Source organism: Octodon degus, unplaced genomic scaffold (assembly GCF_000260255.1).
Source record: "Octodon degus isolate 3935 unplaced genomic scaffold, OctDeg1.0 scaffold00017, whole genome shotgun sequence".
Taxonomy (NCBI): domain Eukaryota; kingdom Metazoa; phylum Chordata; class Mammalia; order Rodentia; family Octodontidae; genus Octodon; species Octodon degus.
Window position 1 is genome coordinate 22057954 of NW_004524593.1, and position 6886 is coordinate 22064839.

Consider the following 6886-nt stretch of genomic DNA (forward strand, 5'->3'; position numbering starts at 1 on the left):
GTCATTTTGTGTAGCACTGTCTTCTGACCTTTGTTGTAGAGCTTTGGTGCAGTTATAACCTTAGCACCTACTGAAATTCAGGTGCAGATCTACAAAGTTTGGATTTATCCAGCTGTGCCTGACTTGGGTCTGGCTGATGTGCTCAACTCCTTCCTGCTGCCACCCTTGGGAGTAGATTGTGTTGTGCCCCCTGGCAAGATGTTCTGCTCTTGGACTAGCTGGGTGGCTTGGTCCCCTACTCTCTGCAGGGACTGCAGCTGCAGGGTTTTACCCCAGGCCTCTATGCCAGGCCCGAGCTGAGTTTGGAGGGGACAAGGTGGAGAAGTGGGGAGAGGAAGCTCTCCCACACACTCACCGGGCCTGGGCTAGGGCTGGATCTCGGGGTCCCCAGAATGTGACAGAAATTCTCACTGGTCGGGTGGGGTGGGGGGATGCTGTGGAGTGGTGGGGTGGTCCCAAGGTGGTACAACAGGGCCTCACCCACGCTGTACCTGGGCTGGGACCGGCAGGTAGCCAGAAGCTCTCCCACACACTCACCCGGGTCTGGGCTAGGACTGGATCTCTACTTTGGTGATTTAATGTATCTATTTCTTAAGAAATTACAGATTTATAGAAAACCTTGGAATGCAGTTCAGAGGATACCATAGACACCGCAGCCCATTTCCCATTATTGACGTCTCGCGTTCTTAGGGTTTCTTCATTATGATTTATGAGTCAACGCTGATAGCTTCCTATTAATTAAGCCCACAGTCTCGGTGCTAGCTTCCTTGCTGCCGCCGCAGTACGTTTGCTTTCAGGTCCTCCCTACCAAGAGAGTCCCCAGTCCCTGAGGAGACGCTTCCCTCTGTAAGCATCTGTGTCTGTGTCCATGAAGCACGAGCTCACGTGCGTCCGCAGTGCTGGTTGTTGCCCCACGGGTCACGGAGCCACTCCCTCCCACTTATCTGTAAACTCCCCTTCCAGCAGCCAGGAGCCTGGCCCCTCCAGCCTCATCCATTTTCTTAATTGTTTGGTCCCAAGGCACGAGGAGAGGAGTGTCAGGGCTGTTGACCCTGTTTCCCCCGCCGGTGCTCTCCCGGGAAACTTCCGGTCTAGCAGAAGCGAGATGACGTGTGCATCCCTCTGCCCCTGGACTTGTGGGGCAGAATCTCTAAGTGGCTCGGGCCAGCACCATCTGCTTGTCCCCTCTGTGGTTTCTTCCCTCTATTTGTCACAGTTAGATTCTCTTATCATTGTCTGCTTTTCTTCCTGGGGTCTCCTAAAATCTTAAATGATTTTTCACTCAACTTTGCCTACATTTCAATTTATTCCTTTTTTTTTGGCCTACATTTAAGCTTACTCTTGGTGCCATTCAGCTCACTGGTATTTGGCCTGTCCACACCTCCATGGTTGACCTTTGCGACAGCACAGCTTCACTGTCCCACGAAAGGCCTGAGCCCCACATACTCGGTCTTTCCATTTTTCTCCCAAGGCCTTGGCAATCACTGACATTTTTTTATAAATGATCTTTGCTTTTCTAAAATTATCGTGGAATTGGAATCGTGCAGATTGGTGACTTCCACTTTGCAGTATGACTTTAAGGTTCATCTGTGTTGTGATCGCCTGATAGCCCACTTCAGCTTTTCAACCACAGGACAACATTCTGCGTTACGGGCATGCCACGCTTGATTCTCCAAGGGTGTGTCAGTGGCTTCCAAAGGGGTGCACTGTGGGTAACACTGACGTAGAGAGGCAGGTTTTGATTGGACCGCAGTTGTGCAGATCAGTCAGACAGATATTCTGGGTCTGCCTGGTCATGTAGAAGTTGCCCTGCACACGGCAGAAGTGGAGTCCTCCGTGCCACAGCTCTGGGCAGTGGTGCCCAAAGGGGCACATCTCGGAGCAGCAGGAGTGGCTCACGCTGCTCTAGAAGATCTGGAGAGGGCCTCGTGTCCCACCCTTCCATCTTTCATCATGTGGGACATGGCAGGACACCCATAGCAGGTGCTGGCGCTTTGGGGGCAGCTTCCTGGCCTCAGAAAGGGAGGGACGGATGTCTGTTCTTTGTAAATTTCCCAGCTCAGAGCATTTCTTTACGCAGCACAGACTAAGAAGGACAGACTAAGATGCAAGGCAAGACTGTGCTTAGGTGCTAAGAGAGCAAATAGTTGACAGACAGGCTACGCCCTCCCAGTGACAGTGAGCAGTCCTGCGGCTCCAGATTGCACTGCAGTCCACGACGTCATGCTAGTGGGTGTGTAGTGGTACCATACTCTTGTTTTACTTTGTAACTGTCTAGTGACAAATGATACACAGCAGCATTTTGTAGGATTTTTTTTTTTTTTTTTTTGCTATCTGCATGTCTTCTTTGATGATATCAGATGTCTTGCCTATTTAAAATTAATTTTTAGTCTTAAGATAATTTTATGTTTTGGGTGGGTTCATGCTGCCACAGGAAAGGTTCACAAGAGGGAGATTGGCAAATATGTTACTCAAGTCCGTGGCTTCGGTTTGAATTTTCTTTATAGCTTTGCTGTGCAGAAGCATTATTGTGGCCCTTGTGCTTCTGCTTCGTGGATAGTGCCTGCAGCTTCTATTCAGGTAATGAGACCCAAGGTCCTCTGCAAGTTTTCCCACCTTATTTTTTTTAAGTTTCATTTGCACTTTATAGTTCTTTTGTCAAATTATTGACCACTGTTCCCTTTGCGCTTTCTTCCTTCTTCTGATCTGACAATTATATGCACGCTGCACCTTTGTTGTCCTGTAGGCCTTTAATGTTCTCCTTCTCTCCCTGTCTCTCTCGCTCTCTCTTGCTCTCGCTCTCTTCCCATCTCTCCCTCCCTCCCTCTCTCTCTTCTCCCCATCTCTCTCTCTCCTCTCCCCCTCTCTCCCTCCCCCCTACTTGCCCTTTAGCTACCTTGTAATCTTTATTGAGAGTACACATGCCATGCCAGACCCCAGGCCGTGAGGAAGTGGCCTTCCTGGAGCTCTGTGCCCCTCTGAGGTGGGCTGTACCTAACATCTTCATAGTCACAGATGCCTTCAACTTCCCGTTTCCCAGCATCCCTTGCCTCTGGCGCCCCCCAAACTCTTCTGTGAGTGAAGCCCGAGTCATGGCCGCTCTAGCCGCACCATCATCCTGCTGCTGCACTGAGTAGGTGTGAGGAACGGATGCATTGTAATTTTGTGATTAAATCTTTTTTTTGTGGCTCGGGTCCCCAGGCTGTTACCTGCACCCAGGCCTCTTGGTGTCCTCCCCAGCCTCCTACACCTGCAAACAAAGCCCTTGCTGTGTAGCTTGGTTGCATTTTTCTCCTTGTGAAGATGGAGATCTTGGCTTCAAAACGCTTTAAAAATTGGGACTGAAATGGAAAGTTTCAATACACAAAGAAGAGGGAAAAAGCAGCCTAGAAAGCCAGCTCTCTCCACTCCTGAACTCATGTTAAGGATGTCTTTGAGGGCCCTTATTGAAAAGCTACAACTGGGGATGCAAGGTAAACAGAGACTCCTGGGACTCCTGCAGGTCCCACCCGCCGATCTCCGTCATCAGCCTGGCCAGCCGCTGAGCACAGTACTGGAAGCAGACTTTGCTTTGAGGGAGCAGCTCACGAGGACCTGAGCTTGGGACTGTGTGTGACACCTGGCACCTGCCTTGCTGGACCCTTCCCAGCTCTCCTCCTGAAAGACCTCAGAGGCTCTCCCCTGCATGCCCACCTGCTGTGGTGTCTGTCTTTGAGGCGGCTGGCCCTGGACTGAATTCTCCGAAACAACAAACAACACACACCGCTCCCCTGGGGTCCAATCCCAGGTACTTTGCCCCAGTGATAAGCAGATTGACCAAGGCCACTCTCACTTCCCCAGGAGCCACCGACCCCTGGTGTCAGACTGCCTGTGTTTAACCTGGCCTCTCCCATTCCACTGTCCTGTGAGTCTGGGCCAGTTGCTTGCACTCTGACTCAGCTTCCTGCTCTTGCATGAATTACTTGAGCATGTCTGAGTCCATGTTTTAGGCTGGTGCTGGCACGTGGGCGAGCTCCGTGGCGGCTCGCTGTGGTGCCTGCAGGGCTTCTGTTCCACCTTGCACACACTTCCTCCGGCTCGGAGGGCCAGCGCGGCGTTTCTCTCTGATGCCTTCCTGCAGCCCTTCTGAGGGCTAGAGGGCAGCTTTCTAATCCACTCTGAACTCCTTCATCTACATTCAAATCCAACCTCAGACCTAAGGGTTTGCAAGCAACTCCTCCGCCTCGTGCCACAGGGCATGCTGTTGATGTGCCATGCCAGCTTGGCCCTGGCTGCCCAGACGAGCTCTGCCCATGTCCCTGTGCTTCCCTCCTGGGAAGTCACATGCCTTGGCTGTGGCTTTTCCGGTAATTGTAGCATTTGGTTTTGTGCCTGTCCCTGGCAGCCTGTGGGCAGGGTGCATGGTTAATGAAATCTAACAAATGAAGAATAGGAATGATTTTAGGACAAATTAGCAATGTAAACCAGGTCAGTGAAACAAGGCAGGTTATTAAGCACTTGAGGTTCCTGCTTCCAACTGCCCTCCTGGGCTCTGAATCATAGATCATCTCAGAGCCCTCATGCAGCACATGAGAGCCCCAGCCACATGCCTCTGGGGGTTAGCTTTCACTCCACTCTGTGCTTGGGTGACCGGGCCATGCCAAGACTGCCGACCAACTTCTTTTCCTTCACAAGCTCCACCAAGGAGAGGATTGCGTTCATGGGATCTGCACCAGTGGGGAGCTCACAACTGACCTTAAGCCAGTCTTCTGTTTGGCTGGCAACTTTGCCCATGTTAGCCTTGGCATGCCAAGCTCCTGCCCTGCTCCCTCCTCTGTGTGATGAGGTGTGGCACTCGGGCAGCTGATCACAGGAATGTGCATGCGCATGGGAAAAGCACCAGGCTTAGGTCTGCGCATCTGCACCAGGCCCACGCTGCGCTGACTGAGTTTTCAAAGCAACACTATATGGAGACATATGTACACACCGTTGATAACAGCACGGGTCTTCCTTCAGAGTCTGTCCCCTTGGTGCGGAGCCGTTATGCTTGGTGTGCATGCAGCTCTGTGCATTTCACCAGTACGCAGGCACATACTTGGGGCAGCAAGCTGGGTGTCAAAGGCGAATGCCTGGCCCAAGCGCCCCCTGAGGACCCAAGCTCCAAGAGCCCACATGTTTATGAGCTGGAGGGCCCAGCAGACGAGCAGCCCATGACAATGGATGCAAGAGATCAAGGGCGCGGCAACCCGTGCAAGGTCAAAGGCCTGGGCACCCTGGGATAGCCACCAGTGTGTCTTCAGTGGAAGTCTGAAGAAACTGAAGCCCTGGAGAGAGACAGGCAGTGACTAGTTCAGGAGATGGGAAGTCTTCAAGTGAGGCATGGCCTGCTTCCTCCCTTCTCATTCCACTCAGAATGCAAGCTTACTGCTGCTGCCGCTCGCTTCCAGACCGCGTTTCCCTCTCAGTTTGCTGGCCTGCCTGTCAGGCATCCTCAGACATGCCCAGAACTGTGCTCTGCTGGCCTGGTACCCAGCAAAAAGTGAGGGGACTACATTGCAAGTGCCATTTGTGCCCCTGTGTGTCTTGCTCTTGTCCTGGTAGCTTCCTGTGGATGGCTCTCCCACACCATCTGATGATGCCCAGGGGTCTTGGGGGGAGGAGTGCCCTTTGACCTCAGGGCAAGTCAGGAATACTGGTGATCTAGCACTTCAGGGGTGACCCCCAGGCAACGAGAGGCAGGAGGAGGTAGGTACACTCCTCTGATCAGTCAAGTATTCTTCTCATTCTGTCCCTGTCTTGCCCCTCCTTCCTCTCCTCCTGCATCCTGGGAGCTCTACATCACCATAGCAACCAAGTTACCTGGGCCAGAGCCCTGACTCAGGCTGGTCTGGGGAGGACTCAGAGGAGACAGACACTCAGAGCCTAGCGAACTGTGCCAGACCAGCCGGTCCCGCCACTACATGTGTGGGGACCTGAGGGGCAACTTAATATGATTTTATAAAATAAAAAATAAGGGTGGAGACAAAACAACAAAATAACCTTTCTCTCTTTATCCTTAGACTTGCATGCCGTTCTTGCACAGGGCAGAGTTAAATATCTTACAATAAACAGATAAAATTTTCACTGCTAATTATGATGAAATCTGGGGAGCAAAGGTAGTAAATAAGTTGGGAAATTTTAAAAATTCTGAAAGCTGATGAGTTTTAAGTGATTGTCTTTGTAGTAAGAACAATAGGAAAAAGACATTTCTACGCGAGGAAGATGGCCTCGAGTTCATCAAAGTAGAGCAGGCAGAACTGTGTGATTTTCGTGCCTTTTCCTCTCTCTGTCTCTTTCTCTCTGTGTCTCTGTCTCTCTCTGTCCTTCTCTCTCTCTGCCTCTGTCTCTGTCACTCTGTCTCTGTCTCTGTCTCTGGTTCCCCCCTCCCCCAATGCTCTTCAAGTGATGGAACTGGCCACTCCCTTGCGTAAGGGTAACTTGAGGCCCCAGCTCGGGGTTCGGCTGCTGTGAGGCCATTTAGCAGCTCACAGTACGTTGCTGTCACCACTCAGTCTTGTGTATTGCAAAACCCGGGAGATCCGGTAATAGGACCGGCTCAGCGCTGACCCGCACCCCGCGCAGCCTGGCGCGGTGCCAGGCGCTCCAGCAGCCACATCCACTGCGTGGACGCAGCGGAAAACGCCATCTGAACTTTCCTGTAGACAAGAAAACGTCCAAAAATAGAAGCTGCTACCCACAGCGAACGTAGTTGCTGCGTCCAAAACATGAAGTAAAAGGAAAACACGGCAAGTGGAGGGCGGAGGGGCGCTAGCGCGGCGGCTCCTGGATCCTGGAGCCCAGAGCCCGGAGCCCGGAGCCCGGATCCCGGAGCCCGGAGCCCGGAGCCCGGAGCCCGGAGCCCGGAGCC